Raw genomic sequence first — 18,587 nt, 5'->3', positions numbered from 1 at the left:
ATTTGCACCAAACTTTAACTTTAACATGAAGCCATCTATTTTGTGAAGTGCACCAGTCCCTCCTGCAGCAAAGAACCCCTACAACATGATGCTGCCACCCCCATGCATCATGGTTGGGATGGTGTTCTTTAGCTTGCAAGCCTCCCCCTTTTTCCTCCAAACATAACGATGGTCATTATGGCCAAAGAGTTCTATTTTTGTTTCATCAGACCAGAGGACATTTCTCCAAAATGTACGATATTTGTCCTCATGTGCAGATGCAAACCGTAGTCTGGCTTTTCTATGGTGGTTTTGGAGCAGTGGCTTCTTCCTTGCTGAGTGGCCTTTCAGGTTATGTCAATATAGGACCCGTTTTACTGCGGATATAGATACTTTTGTACCTGTTTCCTCCAGCATCTTCACAAGGTCCATAAGGTCCTTTGCTGTTTGTGCTTCTAGTTCCGACAATGCAGTAATAACCAACAAGTAATCTAACTAACAATTCCAAAACTACTGTCTTATACACAAGTGTAAGGGGATAAAGAATATGTACATAAAGATATATGAATGAGTGATGGTACAGAGCAGCATAGGCAAGATACAGTAGATGGTATCGAGTACAGTATATACATATGAGATGAGTATGTAAACAAAGTGGCATAGTTAAAGTGGCTAGTGATACATGTATTACATAAAGATGCAGTAGATGATATAGAGTACAGTATATACGTATACATATGAGATGAATAATGTAGGGTATGTAAACATTATATTAGGTAGCATTGTTTAAAGTGGCTAGTGATATATTTTTCATAATTTCCCAGCAATTCCCATTATTAAAGTGACTGGAGTTGAGTCAGTGTGTTGGCAGCAGCCACTCAATGTTAGTGGTTGCTGTTTAACAGTCTGATGGCCTTGAGATAGAAGCTGTTTTTCAGACTCTCGGTCCCAGCTTTGATGCACCTGTACTGACCTCGCCTTCTGGATGATAGCGGGGTGAACAGGCAGTGTCCTTGATGATCTTTATGGCCTTCCTGTAACATCGGGTGGTGTAGGTGTCCTGGAGGGCAGGTAGTTTGCCCCCGGTGATGCGTTGTGCAGACCTCACTACCCTCTGGAGAGCCTTACGGCAGTTGCCGTACCAGGCGGTGATACAGCCCGCCAGGATGCTCTCGATTGTGCATCTGTAGAAGTTTGTGAATGCTTTTGGTGACAAACCAAATTTCTTCAGCCTCCTGAGGTTGAAGAGGCGCTGCTGCGTCTTCTTAACGATGCTGTCTGTGTGAGTGGACCAATTCAGTTTGTCTGTGATGTGTATGCCGAGGAACTTAAAACTTACTACCCTCTCCACTACTGTTCCATCGATGTGGATAGGGGGGTGTTCCCTCTGCTGTTTCCTGAAGTCCACAATCATCTCCTTAGTTTTGTTGACGTTGAGTGTGAGGTTATATTCCTGACACCACACTCCGAGGGCCCTCACCTCCTCCCTGTAGGCCGTCTCGTCGTTGTTGGTAATCAAGCCTACCACTGTTGTGTCGTCCGCAAACTTGATGATTTAGTTGGAGGCGTGCGTGGCCACGCAGTCGTGGGTGAACAGGGAGTACAGGAGAGGGCTCAGAACGCACCCTTGTGGGGCCCCAGTGTTGAGGATCAGCGGGGTACCCAGTTGCACAGGGCGGGGTCGAGACCCAGGGTCTCGAGCTTGATGACGAGCTTGGAGGGTTCTATGGTGTTAAATGCCGAGCTGTAGTCGATGAACAGCATTCTCACATAGGTATTCCTCTTGTCCAGATGGGTTAGGGCAGTGTGCAGTGTGGTTGAGATTGCATCGTCTGTGGACCTATTTGGGCGGTAAGCAAATTGGAGTGGGTCTAGGGTGTCAGGTAGGGTGGAGGTGATATGGTCCTTGACTAGTCTCTCAAAGCACTTCATGATGACGGAAGTGAGTGCTACGGGGCGGTAGTCGTTTAGCTCAGTTACCTTAGCTTTCTTGGGAACAGGAACAATGGTGGCCCTCTTGAAGCATGTGGGAACAGCAGACTGGTATAGGGATTGATTGAATATGTCCGTAAACACACCAGCCAGCTGGTCTGCGCATGCTCTGAGGGCGCGGCTGGGGATGCCGTCTGGGCCTGCAGCCTTGCGAGGGTTAACACGTTTAAATGTTTTACTGACCTCGGCTGCAGTGAAGGAGAGTCCGCATGTTTTCGTTGCAGGCCGTGTCAGTGGCACTGTATTGTCCTCAAAGCAGGCAAAAAAGTTATTTAGTCTGCCTGGGAGCAAGACATCCTGGTCCGTGACTGGGCTGGTTTTCTTTTTGTAGTCCGCGATTGACTGTAGACCCTGCCACATACCTCTTGTGTCTGAGCCATTGAATTGAGATTCTACTTTGTCTCCATACTGACACTTAGCTTGTTTGATAGCCTTGCGGCGGGAATAGCTGCACTGTTTGTATTCGGTCATGTTACCAGACACCTTGCCCTGAATAAAAGCAATGGTTCGCGCTTTCAGTTTCACGCGAATGCTGCCATCAATCCACGGTTTCTGTTTTGGGAATGTTTTAATCGTTGCTGTGGGAACGACATCTTCAACGCACGTTCTAATGAACTCGCACACCGAATCAGCGTATTCGTCAATGTTGCCGTCTGACGCAATACGAAACATATCCCAGTCCACGTGATGGAAGCAGTCTTGGAGTGTGGAATCAGCTTGGTCGGACCAGCGTTGGACAGACCTCAGCGTGGGAGCTTCTTGTTTTAGTTTCTGTCTGTAGGCAAGGATCAGCAAAATGGAGTCGTGGTCAGCTTTTCCGAAAGGAGGGCGGGGCAGGGCCTTATATGCGCCGCGGAAGATAGAATAACAATGATCCAAGGTTTTGCCAGCCCTGGTTGCGCAATCGATATGCTGATACAATTTAGGGAGTCTTGTTTTCAGATTAGCCTTGTTAAAATCCCCAGCTACAATGAATGCAGCCTCAGGATGTATGGATTCCAGTTTGCAAAGAGTCAAATAAAGTTTGTTCAGAGCCATCGATGTGTCTGCTTGGGGGGGAATATATACGGCTGTGATTATAATCGAAGAGAATTCCAAATCAGGTGAACAGTAGGATTTGAGTTCCTGTATGTTTCTGTGATCACACCACGTCTCGTTAGCCATAAGGCATACACCCCCGCCCCTCTTCTTAACAGAAAGATGTTTGTTTCTGTCGGCGCGATGCGTGGAGAAACCCACTGGCTGCACCGACTCCGATAGCGTCTCTCCAGTGAGCCATGTTTCTGTGAAGCAAAGAACGTTACAGTCTCTGATGTTCCTCTGGAATGCTACCCTTGCTCGGATTTTATCAACCTTGTTGTCAAGAGACTGGACATTGGCGAGAAGAATGCTAGGGAGTGGTGCACGATGTGCCCGTCTCCGGAGTCTGACCAGAAGACCGCCTCGTTTCCCTCTTTTACGGAGTCGTTTTTTTGGGTCGCCGGCTGGGATCCATTCCGTTGTCCTGGGTGAAAGGCAGAACACAGGATCCGCTTCACGGAAGTCCAAAGAGTTCTATTTTTGTTTCGTCAGACCAGAGGACATTTCTCCAAAATGTACGATATTTGTCCTCATGTGCAGATGCAAACCGTAGTCTGGCTTTTCTATGGTGGTTTTGGAGCAGTGGCTTCTTCCTTGCTGAGTGGCCTTTCAGGTTATGTCAATATAGGACCCGTTTTACTGCGGATATAGATACTTTTGTACCTGTTTCCTCCAGCATCTTCACAAGGTCCTTTGCTGTTGTCCTAGGATTGATTTGCACTTTTCACAACAAAGTACGTTCCTCTCTAGGAGACAGAACGCGTCTCCTTCCTGAGCAATATGACGGCTTCGCGGCTGCGTGGTTCCATGGTGTTGCGTACTATTGTTTGCACAGATGGCCGTGGTACCTTCAGGCGTTTGGAAATTGCTCCCAAGTATGAACCAGACTTGTGGAGGTTTACCATTTTTTCCTGAGGTCTTGGCTGATTCCTTTTGATTTTCCCATGATGTCAAGCAACTAGCTGACTTTGAAGGTAGGCCTTGAAATACATCCACAGGTACACCTCCAATTGACTCAAATTATGTTAATTAGCCTATCAGAAGCTTCTAAATCCATGACATAATTTTCTGGAATTTTCCAAGCTGTTTAAAGGCACAGTCGACTAAGTGTATGTACACTTCTGGCCCACAGTATTTGTGATACAGTAAATTAGAAGTTAAATAATCTGTCATTAACAATTGTTGGAAAAATGCACAAAGTAGATGTCCTAACCGACTTGCCAAAACTATACATTGATAACATAAAATTTGTGGCGTAGTTGAAAAATTTGTTTTACTGACTCCAACCTAAGTGTATGTAAACTTCCGACTTCAACTGTATAAGCCTACTCACAATCCATACGTACATGGACTTGATGTACACCTAGAACTAAATATGTAATTTAATTATAGGTTGGCCTTTTTCTCTTATTCCAGGCTTCATCAAACAAATGGTCAAACTTGAATATAGACAAAACAACTTTCAGGTTTTCCTCTTCGATCAGCCAAATAATGCCAGGGTTCTCCCAGGCCCTCCCACCTAGTGGGCTGTCTGGAATAGAAACACCTGTTTATATAATAATGCCAGGGTTCTCCCAGGCCCTCCCACCTAGTGGGCTGTCTGGAATAGAAACACCTGTTTATATAATAATGCCAGGGTTCTCCCAGGCCCTCCCACCTAGTGGGCTGTCTGGAATAGAAACACCTGTTTATATAATAATGCCAGGGTTCTCCCAGGCCCTCCCACCTAGTGGGCTGTCTGGAATAGAAACACCTGTTTATATAATAATGCCAGGGTTCTCCCAGGCCCTCCCACCTAGTGGGCTGTCTGGAATAGAAACACCTGTATATATAATAATGCCAGGGTTCTCCCAGGCCCTCCCACCTAGTGGGCTGTCTGGAATAGAAACACCTGTTTATATAATAATGCCAGGGTTCTCCCAGGCCCTCCCACCTAGTGGGCTGTCTGGAATAGAAACACCTGTATATATAATAATGCCAGGGTTCTCCCAGGCCCTCCCACCTAGTGGGCTGTCTGGAATAGAAACACCTGTTTATATAATAATGCCAGGGTTCTCCCAGGCCCTCCCACCTAGTGGGCTGTCTGGAATAGAAACACCTGTATATATAATAATGCCAGGGTTCTCCCAGGCCCTCCCACCTAGTGGGCTGTCTGGAATAGAAACACGTGTATATATAATAATGCCAGGGTTCTCCCAGGCCCTCCCACCTAGTGGGCTGTCTGGAATAGAAACACCTGTATATATAATAATGCCAGGGTTCTCCCAGGCCCTCCCACCTAGTGGGCTGTCTGGAATAGAAACACCTGTTTATATAATAATGCCAGGGTTCTCCCAGGCCCTCCCTCCTAGTGGGCTGTCTGGAATAGAAACACCTGTTTATATAATAATGCCAGGGTTTTCCCAGGCCCTCCCACCTAGTGGGATGTCTGGAATAGAAACACCTGTTTATAGAATAATGCCAGGGTTCTCCCAGGCCCTCCCACCTAGTGGGCTGTCTGGAATAGAAACACCTGTATATATAATAATGCCAGGGTTCTCCCAGGCCCTCCCACCTAGTGGGCTGTCTGGAATAGAAACACCTGAATAGTTGACTCTGTTGACACACGGAGGGGCAATGTCCCTGTTCTTACCTGTATACATAGTGATCTCTAATAGCGGCCTGTTGACACACGGAGGGGCAGTGTCCCTGTTCTTACCTGTATACATAGTGATCTCTAATAGCGGCCTGTTGACACACGGAGGGTCAATATCCCTGTTCTTACCTGTATACATAGTGATCTCCAGCTGTACGGTGGACATAAGCTTTAACCGCAGGGTAAATGTTCCTGTGTGTGAGGGGGGGGGGGTAAATGTTTGTGTGTGTGAGGGGGGGGGGGGGGGGGGTAAATGTTCCTGTGTGTGAGGGGGGGGGGGGGGGGGGGGGGGGGGGGGGTGCAGGGTAAATGTTCCTGTGTGTGAGGGGGGGGGGGGGGGGGGGGGGGGGGGGTGCAGGGTAAATGTTCCTGTGTGTGTGGGGGGGGGGGGTAAATGTTCCTGTGTGTGAGGGGCGTGGGGTGCAGGGTAAATGTTCCTGCTTGTGGGGGGGGGGGGGGGGGGGGGGGGTGCAGGGTAAATGTACCTGTGTGTGAGGGGTGGGGGTGCAGGGTAAATGTTCCTGTGTGTGAGGGGGGGGGTGCAGGGTAAATGTCCCTGTGTGTGAGGGGGGGGGGGGGGGTACAGGGTAAATGTCCCTGTGTGTGAGGGGGGGGTGCAGGGTAAATGTTCCTGTGTGTGTGCGAGGGGGGGGGTGCAGGGTAAATGTTCCTGTGTTGGGGGGGGGGGTGCAGTGTAAATGTCCCTGTGTTGGGGGGGGGGGGTGCAGGGTAAATGTCCCTGTGTGTGAGGGGGGGGGTGCAGGGTAAATGTTCCTGTGTGTGAGAGGGGGGGGGGGGGGGGGGTGCAGGGTAAATGTCCCTGTGTGTGAGGGTGGGGGGGGGGGGTGCAGGGTAAATGTTCCTGTGTGAGGGGGGGGTGCAGGGTAAATGTTCCTGTGCGAGGCGGGGGGGGGGGGGGTGCAGGGTATATGTTCCTGTGTGTGAGGAGGGGGGGGGGTGCAGGGTAAATGATCCTGTGTGTGAGGGGGGGGGGGGGCAGGGTATATGTTCCTGTGTGTGAGGGGGGGGGGGGTGCAGGGTAAATGTTCCTGTGTGTGTGTGGGGGGGTGGGGTGCAGGGTAAATGTAACTGTGTGTGAGGGGTGGGGTGGGGGTGCAGGGTAAATGTTCCTGTGTGTGAGGGGGGGGGGGGGGCAGGGTAAATGTTCCTGTGTGTGTGGGGGGGTGGGGTGCAGGGTAAATGTTCCTGTGTGTGATGGGGGGGGGTGCAGGGTAAATGTTCCTGTGTGTGATGGGGGGGGGGGGTGCAGGGTAAATGTTCCTGTGTGTGAGGGGGGGGGGGGGGTGCAGGGTAAATGTTCCTGTGTGTGAGGGGGGGGGGGGGGTGCAGGCTAAATGTTCCTGTGTGTGAGAGGGGGGGGGGGGGGGGTGCAGGGTAAATGTCCCTGTGTGTGAGGGTGGGGGGGGGGGTGCAGGGTAAATGTTCCTGTGTGAGGGGGGGGTGCAGGGTAAATGTTCCTGTGCGAGGGGGGGGGGGGGGTGCAGGGTATATGTTCCTGTGTGTGAGGGGGGGGGGGGGGGGGGGGTGCAGGGTAAATGTTCCTGTGTGTGTGTGGGGGGGTGGGGTGCAGGGTAAATGTTCCTGTGTGTGAGGGGGGGTGGGGTGCAGGGTGAATGTTCCTGTGTGTGAGGGGGGGTGGGGTGCAGGGTGAATGTTCCTGTGTGTGAGGGGGGGGGTGCAGGGTAAATGTTCCTGTGTGTGAGAGGGGGGGGGTGGGGTGCAGGGTGAATGTTCCTGTGTGTGAGGGGGGGTGGGGTGCAGGGTGAATGTTCCTGTGTGTGAGAGGGGGGGGGGGGGGGTGCAGGGTGAATGTTCCTGTGTGTGTGGGGGGGTGGTGTGCAGGGTGAATGTTCCTGTGTGTGTGGGGGGGTGGTGTGCAGGGTGAATGTTCCTGTGTGTGAGGGGGGGGGGGGTGCAGGGTGAATGTTCCTGTGTGTGTGGGGGGGTGGTGTGCAGGGTGAATGTTCCTGTGTGTGTGGGGGGGGGGGGGTGTGCAGGGTAAATGTTCCTGTGTGTGAGGGGGGGGGGTGTGCAGGGTAAATGTTCCTGTGTGTGAGGGGGGGTGGGGTGCAGGGTAAATGTTCCTGTGTGTGTGGGGGGGTGGGGTGCAGGGTGAATGTTCCTGTGTGTGTGGGGGGGGGGGGTGTGCAGGGTGAATGTTCCTGTGTGTGAGGGGGGGTGGGGTGCAGGGTGAATGTTCCTGTGTGTGTGGGGGGGGGGTGTGTGCAGGGTGAATGTTCCTGTGTGTGAGGGGGGGGGGGGTGCAGGGTGAATGTTCCTGTGTGTGTGGGGGGGGGGGGTGTGCAGGGTGAATGTTCCTGTGTGTGAGGGGGGGGGGGGGTGCAGGGTGAATGTTCCTGTGTGTGTGGGGGGGTGGGGTGCAGGGTGAATGTTCCTGTGTGTGTGGGGGGGTGGGGTGCAGGGTAAATGTTCCTGTGTGTGAGGGGTGGTGGGGTGCAGGGTAAATGTTCCTGTGTGTGAGGGGGGGTGGGGTGCAGGGTGAATGTTCCTGTGTGTGTGGGGGGGGGGGTGTGCAGGGTAAATGTTCCTGTGTGTGAGAGGGGGGGGGGGGGGTGCAGGGTAAATGTCCCTGTGTGTGAGGGGGGGTCTTGCAGACACTCTGAGTCCTTATCCAAAGACACTCTGAGTCCTTATCCAAAGACTGCTTTCAAGGTAAGGAAACAAATATCTAAATATTTCAAATGGCTGAACTGTCACTTTAATGTCACGGTATAAATTGTAACCTTTCTGTTGTACATTTGAATGTTCTAATTAAAAAAGTCAAATAAAATAAAATATTTTGGAAGTTTGAAAGTCATGCCCCAACCCTCCCTGTGAGTTCCACTGAATCTTGTCAACGGTCAATAAGAGGATTAAGTTAATAAGTTGGACCAGGAAGTCTGGTAAGACAGACTGAGTGGGTGAGAAGCTCACCTTGACTAAAGGTTCTTTGAAAACTCCTGTGTGATGCAACATGGACACAGTGTTGCAATGAGACGAGGTCAATTTGCTGATACACAAACAAGTCAAACATTGACATTGAACGCAAAGGGTGGCAGGTAACCTAGTGGTTAAGAGTCCGAATCCCCTGCCGGTGTGCCCTTAATCAAGGCACTTAACCCTAATTGCTCCTGTCACATCCAGCCAACTGGACACAATTGTGGAAAGCATTAAAGTCTACATGGGCCAGCATCCCTGTGGAACGCTTTCGACACCTTGTAGAGTCCATCCCCCGACTAATTGAGACTGTTCTGAGTGCAAAAGGGGGGCGGGGCAACTCAATATTAGGAAGGTGTTGTTTTTGTACACTCAGTAGAAACATAATTAGTATAATAGAGTCAGGAAGACAGAGAGGGGATCTATTTACTACAGTCAGGAAGACAGAGAGGTGATCTATTTACTACAGTCAGGAAGACAGAGAGGTGATCTAGTTACTACAGTCAGGAAGACAGAGAGGGGATCTATTTACTACAGTCAGGAAGACAGAGAGGTGATCTATTTACTACAGTCAGGAAGACAGAGAGGGGATCTAGTTACTACAGTCAGGAAGACAGAGAGGAGTAACATTGTTGTCTGCTGATGTGTGTGTAAATCCAGTGTTAGAGGAGGGTATTTTTCCTCTTTGTCCAAACACCGTCACACCCCCCACCCCCCACCCCCCACCCCACACCCCCCACCTCATATCTCCACCAGCTAGTCTCTGTTATCTTCATATCTCCACCAGCTAGCCTCCGTTATCTACATATCTCCACCAGCTAGTCTCTGTTATCTTCATATCTCCACCAGCTAGCCTCTGTTCTCGACATATCTCCACCAGCTAGCCTCTGTTCTCGACATATCTCCACCAGCTAGACTCTGTTATCTACATATCTCCACCAGCTAGTCTCTACATATCTCCACCAGCTAGTCTCTGTTATCTACATATCTCCACCAGCTAGTCTCTGTTCTCTACATATCTCCACCAGCTAGCCTCTGTTCTCTACATATCTCCACCAGCTAGTCTCTGTTATCTACATATCTCCACCAGCTAGTCTCTACATATCTCCACCAGCTAGTCTCTGTTATCTACATATCTCCACCAGCTAGTCTCTGTTATCTACATATCTCCACCAGCTAGCCTCTGTTCTCTACATATCTCCACCAGCTAGTCTCTACATATCTCCACCAGCTAGTCTCTGTTATCTACATATCTCCACCAGCTAGTCTCTGTTATCTACATATCTCCACCAGCTAGTCTCTACATATCTCCACCAGCTAGCCTCTGTTCTCTACATATCTCCACCAGCTAGCCTCTGTTCTCTACATATCTCCACCAGCTAGCCTCTGTTATCTACATATCTCCACCAGCTAGTCTCTACATATCTCCACCAGCTAGCCTCTGTTCTCTACATATCTCCACCAGCTAGCCTCTGTTCTCTACATATCTCCACTAGTTAGCCTCCGTTCTCTACATATCTCCACCAGCTAGTCTCTACATATCTCCACCAGCTAGTCTCTGTTATCTACATATCTCCACCAGCTAGTCTCTGTTATCTACATATCTCCACCAGCTAGTCTCTACATATCTCCACCAGCTAGCCTCTGTTCTCTACATATGTCCACCAGCTAGCCTCTGTTCTCTACATATCTCCACCAGCTAGACTCTGTTCTCTACATATCTCCACCAGCTAGCCTCTGTTCTCTACATATCTCCACCAGCTAGCCTCTGTTATCTACATATCTCCACCAGCTAGCCTCTGTTCTCTACATATCTCCACCAGCTAGCCTCTGTTCTCTACATATCTCCACCAGCTAGTCTCTGTTCTCTACATATCTCCACCAGCTAGCCTCTGTTATCTTCATATCTCCACCAGCTAGCCTCTGTTCTCTACATATCTCCACCAGCTAGCCTCTGTTCTCTACATATCTCCACCAGCTAGTCTCTGTTCTCTACATATCTCCACCAGCTAGCCTCTGTTCTCTACATATCTCCACACAGCTAGCCTCTGTTATCTTCATATCTCCACCAGCTAGCCTCTGTTCTCTACATATCTCCACCAGCTAGTCTCTGTTCTCTACATATCTCCACACAGCTGTACCCTTGAAAGACAGGAAAAGAACAGGGTGGACCAAAAAACTGGTCACTCTCAGATGGCCATTTTGTCTTTGGCCGCGTGTCTAAGTTACTCAGAAACAAGAGAGGAAAATCACTGCCTTCTTCACCTCGGTACCTGCAGCTTGTCAATACCTCTTGCAAAAAGTAATGAGGAAGTCAATCTCTCTTCCATTTTTAGCAATTAGAGATTGACATGCATGTCATTAATATAAACTAGGGCCTGTAGGACCTGCCTTGTTGACAGTGTTGTTAAGGAAGGTAGAAACTAGGGCCTGTAGGACCTGCCTTGCTGATAGTGTTGTTAAGAAGGTAGAAACTAGGGCCTGTAGGACCTGCCTTGTTGATAGTGTTGTTAAGAAGGTAGAAACTAGGTCCTGTAGGACCTGCCTTGTTGATAGTGTTGTTAAGAAGGTAGAAACTAGGGCCTGTAGGACCTGCCTTGTTGATAGTGTTGTTAAGGAAGTAAGAAACTAGGGCCTGTAGGACCTGCCTTGTTGATAGTGTTGTTAAGGAAGGTAGAAACTAGGGCCTGTAGGACCTGCCTTGTTGATAGTGTTGTTAAGGAAGGTAGAAACTAGGGCCTGTAGGACCTGCCTTGTTGATAGTGTTGTTAAGGAAGGTAGAAACTAGGGCCTGTAGGACCTGCCTTGTTGATAGTGTTGTTAAGGAAGGTAGAAACTAGGGCCTGTAGGACCTGCCTTGTTGATAGTGTTGTTAAGGAAGGTAGAAACTAGGGCCTGTAGGACCTGCCTTGTTGATAGTGTTGTTAAGGAAGGTAGAAACTAGGGCCTGTAGGACCTGCCTTGTTGATAGTGTTGTTAAGGAAGGTAGAAACTAGGGCCTGTAGGACCTGCCTTGTTGATAGTGTTGTTAAGGAAGGTAGAAACTAGGGCCTGTAGGACCTGCCTTGTTGATAGTGTTGTTAAGGAAGGTAGAAACTAGGGCCTGTAGGACCTGCCTTGTTGATAGTGTTGTTAAGGAAGGTAGAAACTAGGGCCTGTAGGACCTGCCTTGTTGATAGTGTTGTTAAGATGGTAGAAACTAGGGCCTGTAGGACCTGCCTTGTTGATAGTGTTGTTAAGGCAGAGCAGTGCTTTATTATGGTCAGAATTCTCCCCATCTTAACTACTACTGTATCAATATTGTCTTGAACATGGCAGTTTACACACCAACCCTCTCACCACACTGTCAAGTCTCTAAGAGTAGTATGCAATGGGCCGCTGCTTCCCAGTACAGGCTAACACTGTGTTACGGATACAAGTATCCTGTGTGTGTTTCTTTTCACTCCTCCCCTCACAGGTGAACATCATCACTCCCCAATCAGTCACCAATCAATCATCAATCAGAAGACACACCTCCTCCTGTTTCCTACCCTATTACAGTTCCTTTCCCTTGGTTTAAAAACCCCATCAGTTGTTTGCCGTGGAGCTCAATCTCTCTGTAAATGCCATGTATGTAGATCTCTGTGTTTCACTCTCTCTTTGTGTATTGACCTCTCTTTTGTTTGAGCACCACCATAACACTTTGTCATCACCTGTGAGTATTGTTTTTGGTTATGGTGTTTGTGTTTGATTGCTGGTGGGAAAAGGGGAAACCAAGACAAGTCGCCCATGGGCATACACTACCCGTAGGTAGACTTTGTTAAATACACTAGTTAGAACTGGGTGGACCACCCACTGTATTTTTGGTTTGTTAGTTAGCTGTTGTTAAGGGTGTTTGAATATTTATTGTTTCTTTCCTTTGGTCCAGCTCAGCCCCTTTTCCTGCTCCCCCCATTACCGTGTGTTTACAAATAAACCTTGAGTTTGACGGTAGATTTCAGTTGTCGTAGTTATTTCGTTCTCACTTTTACTTTGTCACAATAATTTGCATGAGTTATGTTACGGGTCTCATTACCATCCCCCCCCTAGACTGTCGGGCCAAAAGGGATTCGTAACAACTATATCAAGAAGACTTTATAACTGCCCTGATAGGCTCTTTACCTACAACTCTAACAGGACAATTTGGGTCGACATGGAAGAACTTAATGCCCCATTTGGAGCATCATATTATCTGAGTCAACACTTAAATGTGGGACTGCAGAATCCCAAAATGTCCCAAACTAAGAAATATGGAGTCAGATAAATAAGAGACAGACATCTTCACCTTTCCTGACAAGCTCTGCTTCGTTATGGAACAACCATGAATACTAATTAGGAGGAAAGGTGGTTGTCTGGAGAGAGTGGGATAGGTTTTGTTTTAGCCTCAACACTAATACATTTCACTTCTGCTTTTAGTGTCAACTTGAATTAGAGTGGCTGTGGAAGACTTCTCCTTGATGTCTGCAAGTGTCTGAGTACCAATGATCTCCATGATTCCATCCCATCATTCCAAGGTTCACAATCTTTCTGAAGAATGCCAACTCTATTCAATTGTCCACTTTGCAACGAGCAAACATGATCTGTGTCCAGACTACTCACACATATTGTCCTCTATCACCAGCATGAACCACATGTTCTAACTACCTGTGGAGTTAATGGGTGTGGGAAAACAAATAGATGTTTCAGCTTCTATCGGTCACACATCTACCAAAACCACACAGAGCTTTTAAGTGCCAACTTAGATGAGAATTGCCCTCATGATGAATTTGAGACTGGGACTGATCCCATTGAAGATGACATGAGCGATGTAGAGAGTCTGCCAGAGGCTGAATATGTTCAACACACAGAGATCAACACTGAGCAGCTAATTGAACGTCTCTAAAACAATATCTGTCTTGTTATTTAGTAAACCAGGAAAGAACACTGCATCCCAGCTACGGTACAGAATAACATTGTTGAGGACCTCAGAACCATGTTGATGCATTATGACCCACTACAGTCCCCTCAGGTTTCATCTGACAAATAAACTAATACATGTGGTTGAACAGGACGATCTCAGGGACTTGCTTAACAACTCTGCAGTATTTGAGGAAGGCATTAGATGCATCATCTCTGAGTGGATGCTGGAGCATTACTGTGTGAAAGAAGTGGGCGTTGTCAGGACAACTGAAGTACCACTGAGAAACAAAGAGGTTATAAAACAAGGTGATTTCAATACAGCTACATTTCCCCCAGGCTACATGAATATAAAGAGACATGAGACAACACAATCATAATGAATCAGATTACATGGCCCCCAGGCTACATGAATATAAAGAGACATGAGACAACACAATCATAATGAATCAGATTACATGGCCCCCAGGCTACATGAATATAAAGAGACATGAGACAACACAATCATAATGAATCAGATTACATGGCCCCCAGGCTACATGAATATAAAGAGACATGAGACAACACAATCATAATGAATCAGATTACATGGCCCCCAGGCTACATGAATATAAAGAGACATGAGACAACACAATCATAATGAATCAGATTACATGGCCCCCAGGCTACATGAATATAAAGAGACATGAGACAAAACAATCATAATGAATCAGATTACATGGCCCCCAGGCTACATGAATATAAAGAGACATGAGACAAAACAATCATAATGAATCAGATTACATGGAGAGGGGGACCTGATCCTAGATCATAATGAATCAGATTACATGGAGAGGGGGTACCTGATCCTAGATCATAATGAATCAGATTACATGGAGAGGGGGACCTGATCCTAGATCATAATGAATCAGATTACATGGAGAGGGGGTACCTGATCCTAGATCATAATGAATCAGATTACATGGACAGGGGGACCTGATCCTAGATCATAATGAATCAGATTACATGGAGAGGGGGGACCTGATCCTAGATCATGATGAATCAGATTACATGGAGAGGGGGGACCTGATCCTAGATCATAATGAATCAGATTACATGGAGAGGGGGACCTGATCCTAGATCATAATGAATCAGATTACATGGAGAGGGGGGACCTGATCCTAGATCATAATGAATCAGATTACATGGAGAGGAGGGACCTGATCCTAGATCATAATGAATCAGATTACATGGAGAGGGAGACCTGATCCTAGATCATAATGAATCAGATTACATGGAGAGGGGTGGACCTGATCCTAGATCATAATGAATCGGATTACATGGAGAGGAGGACCTGATCCTAGATTAGCACTTCTGCTCTGGGAATGTATGTATGAAACCGAACACTTAGTTGTAAAGTCTAGTTACAGCAGGTGTTCACTGCCATCTAGTGGAAGATACCAATATAACACTTTATTATCAGGGTGGGGAGGCGGCTGAGCTGAAACAGAAAGTAAAGTTGTTCTTTTGTTCAGGATCCATTTTGAGACGACAGAGCAGAAAACACTACATGGAGATCATTGAAAAATAAAGTAAGTATTTCTGAACAATAATCTATTCTAATGGACAGAGTACGTGCATGAATACCTGGAATGAGATATTACTAGTTAGTAGAAGTGCTACTTGAGCTGAGTTGCTGACAGACAGCAGTTTTCAAAGTGTAAACTAATCAGTAGTCCAACATGTTATCAGTAACACGTCTGGTAAATATGGTGGAGGAGCTTTTCAATTATATGGTTTTATGTTTATCTCAGGGTTTCTCCATCCTTTTGTTCTTACCAGCACTTACACACCTGATTCAACTAATCATCACATATTTTAAGACAGTTTGATATTTGAGGCATACAAATGAACATTCTCAAATTAAAACCTTTTGGGTTTGTAGGCCTGTTAACAATTATTAAAGTCCTACAGTAACTCACATCTTGGAGAAAAACAACACAGCTGAACTTGGTTTAGAGTAAATTATATGCTTATCAAAAATAATGTAAGAGAGACGTCTTGAAGAAACGCGTGTCTCAGTGCCCTGCGACAGTGGGAGGTTTGTTTTGCATGGCCCGGTGCTACAGCTGAGTGGACATATATTTATGGACCAATGGAATGGTCTAAAATGCTTAAACTCTGCTCCCCCGGGGAGCCGGGCAATGCAAAACTAATTCACCCAGTGACCATTACTTTATTTCCTCATATGAAATTGAAAGTAACTTTGTAGCCGACGCAGTTCCAGAATGTCTGTTGAAACTGTGTCTCATATGGAACGTTAGAACAGTGGTGGAAACAGAACTCAGTTCCAAAATGTCTGTTGAAACTGTGTCTCATATGGAACGTTAGAACAGTGGTGGAAACAGAACTCAGTTCCAGAATGTCTATTGAAACTGTGTCTCATATGGAACGTTAGAACAGTGGTGGAAACAGAACTCAGTTCCAGAATGTCTGTTGAAACTGTGTCTCATATGGAACGTTAGAACAGTGGTGGAAACAGAACTCAGTTCCAGAATGTCTGTTGAAACTGTGTCTCATATGGAACGTTAGAACAGTGGTGGAAACAGAACTCAGTTCCAGAATGTCTGTTGAAACTGTGTCTCATATGGAACGTTAGAACAGTGGTGGAAACAGAACTCAGTTCCAGAATGTCTGTTGAAACTGTGTCTCATATGGAACATTAGAACAGTGGTGGAAACAGAACTCAGTTCCAGAATGTCTGTTGAAACTGTGTCTCATATGGAACGTTAGAACAGTGGTGGAAACAGAACTCAGTTCTCAAACTGGAGTAAAAGTAAAGATTTTAATAGAAAATGACTCAAGTAAAAGTGAAAGTCACCCAGTAAAATACTACTTCAGGAAAAGTCTAAAAGTATTTGGTTTCAAATATAATTAGGTATCAAAATTAAATGTAATTGCTAAAATATACTTAATAAGTATCAAAAGTAAAAGTAAACTAGTAATAATTGAACATTCCTTATATTAAGCAAACCAGACGGCACAATTGTCTTGTTATTTTAATGTATGGATAGCCAGGGTCACACTCCAACACTCAGACATCATTTAAATACAAAGCATTTGTGTTTAGTAAGTCTGCCAGATAAGAGGCAGTAGGGATGATCAGGGTTGTTCTCTGTTTAGTGAGTCCTCCAGATCAGAGGCAGTATGGATGATCAGGGATGTTCTCTGTTTAGTGAGTCTGCCAGATAAGAGGCAGTAGGGATGATCAGGGTTGTTCTCTGTTTAGTGAGTCCTCCAGATCAGAGGCAGTAGGGATGATCAGGGTTGTTCTCTGTTTAGTGAGTCTGCCAGATAAGAGGCAGTAGGGATGATCAGGGTTGTTCTCTGTTTAGTGAGTCCTCCAGATCAGAGGCAGTAGGGATGATCAGGGTTGTTCTCTGTTTAGTGAGTCTGCCAGATAAGAGGCAGTAGGGATGACCAGGGTTGTTCTCTGTTTAGTGAGTCCTCCAGATCAGAGACAGTATGGATGACCAGGGATGTTCTCTGTTTAGTGAGTCTGCCAGATAAGTGGCAGTAGGGATGATCAGGGTTATTCTCTGTTCAGTGAGTCTGCCAGATAAGAGGCAGTCGGGATGATCAGGGTTGTTCTCTGTTTAGTGAGTCTGCCAGATAAGAGGCAGTAGGGATGATCAGGGATGTTCTCTGTTTAGTGAGTCTGCCAGATAAGAGGCAGTAGGGATGATCAGGGTTGTTCTCTTGATAATTCTGCAAATTGAACAATTTTCTGTCCTGCTAAGCATTTAAAATGTGACGAGAACTTTTGGGTGTCGGGGAAAATGTCTGGAGTAAAAAATACATAATTTTCTTTGTAAATGTAGTGAAGTAAAAATAAAAGTTGTTAAAAATATAAGTATGTAAAGGATAGATTCCCCTAAAACAACTTAAATTACTAGAAGTATTTTTACTCAGTGACTTTACACCACTGCATTAGAAGACAGATAAATGTGTTGATTTTTTAATTTCATTTTAACTTTATTTAACTAGCCAAGTCAGTTTACAACAAATTCTTATTTTCAATGACGGCCTAGGATCAGTGGGTTAACTGCCTTGTTCAGGAGTAGAAGAGCAGATTTTTACCTTGTCAGCTCGGGGATGGGATCTTGTCAACTTTTGGATACTAGTTCAATGCTCTAACCACTAGGCTGCCTGTATGGGCAGATTCTGGTAGGTAGGCTATGAACTTTTGTAAAGTTAGGTTGTCGTCAGACATTCAACAGTCACAGTAGATTTGAGCTACAGTATGATCACTAATCATGCCGACCAACCTGATGGTCTCTGTTGGAAATGTTGTGAAAAGAATCTGGCCTCGGCTATAAATATCTGGCATTACTCATCTAATATGTAGATACTGTATTCTATACTATTCTACTGTATCTTAGTCTCTGCATTACTCATCTCATATGTAAATACTGTATTCTATACTATTCTACTGTATCTTAGTCTATGCATTACTCATCTCATATGTATATACTGTATTCTATTCTACTGTATCTTAGTCTATGCATTACTCACCTCATATGTAGATACTGTATTCTATACTATTCTACTGTATCTTAGTGTATGCATTACTCTTCTCATATGTATATACTGTATTCTATACTATTCTACTGTATCTTAGTGTATGCATTACTCATCTCATATGTATATACTATATTCTATACTATTCTACTGTATCTTAGTGTATGCATTACTCTTCTCATATGTATATACTATATTCTATACTATTCTACTGTATCTTAGTCTATGCATTACTCATCTCATATGTATATACTGTATTCTATACTATTCTACTGTATCTTAGTCTATGCATTACTCATCTCATATGTATATACTGTATTCTATACTATTCTACTGTATCTTAGTGTATGCATTACTCATCTCATATGTATATACTGTATTCTATACTATTCTACTGTATCTTAGTGTATGCATTACTCATCTCATATGTATATACTGTATTCTATACTATTCTACTGTATCTTAGTCT

General features: G+C 45.9%; 1 protein-coding gene across 1 annotated transcript in view; it reads left to right on the top strand.

The window, feature by feature from the left end:
• The window catches only part of LOC116370645 (NLR family CARD domain-containing protein 3-like), a 277,910-nt gene that overhangs the window by 223,409 nt on the left and 35,914 nt on the right, over positions 1–18,587 (top strand). The window contains exon 3 of the mRNA XM_031819843.1: positions 15,073–15,129. The gene's annotated coding sequence lies outside the window, so the exon portion shown is untranslated. The remainder of the gene's footprint in view (positions 1–15,072; positions 15,130–18,587) is intronic.

Source organism: Oncorhynchus kisutch, unplaced genomic scaffold (genome assembly GCF_002021735.2).
Source record: "Oncorhynchus kisutch isolate 150728-3 unplaced genomic scaffold, Okis_V2 scaffold2680, whole genome shotgun sequence".
NCBI classification, from domain to species: Eukaryota; Metazoa; Chordata; class Actinopteri; order Salmoniformes; family Salmonidae; genus Oncorhynchus; species Oncorhynchus kisutch.
Note: the sequence above shows the minus strand (reverse complement) of the source record. Positions and strands in the feature narration are given on the sequence as shown.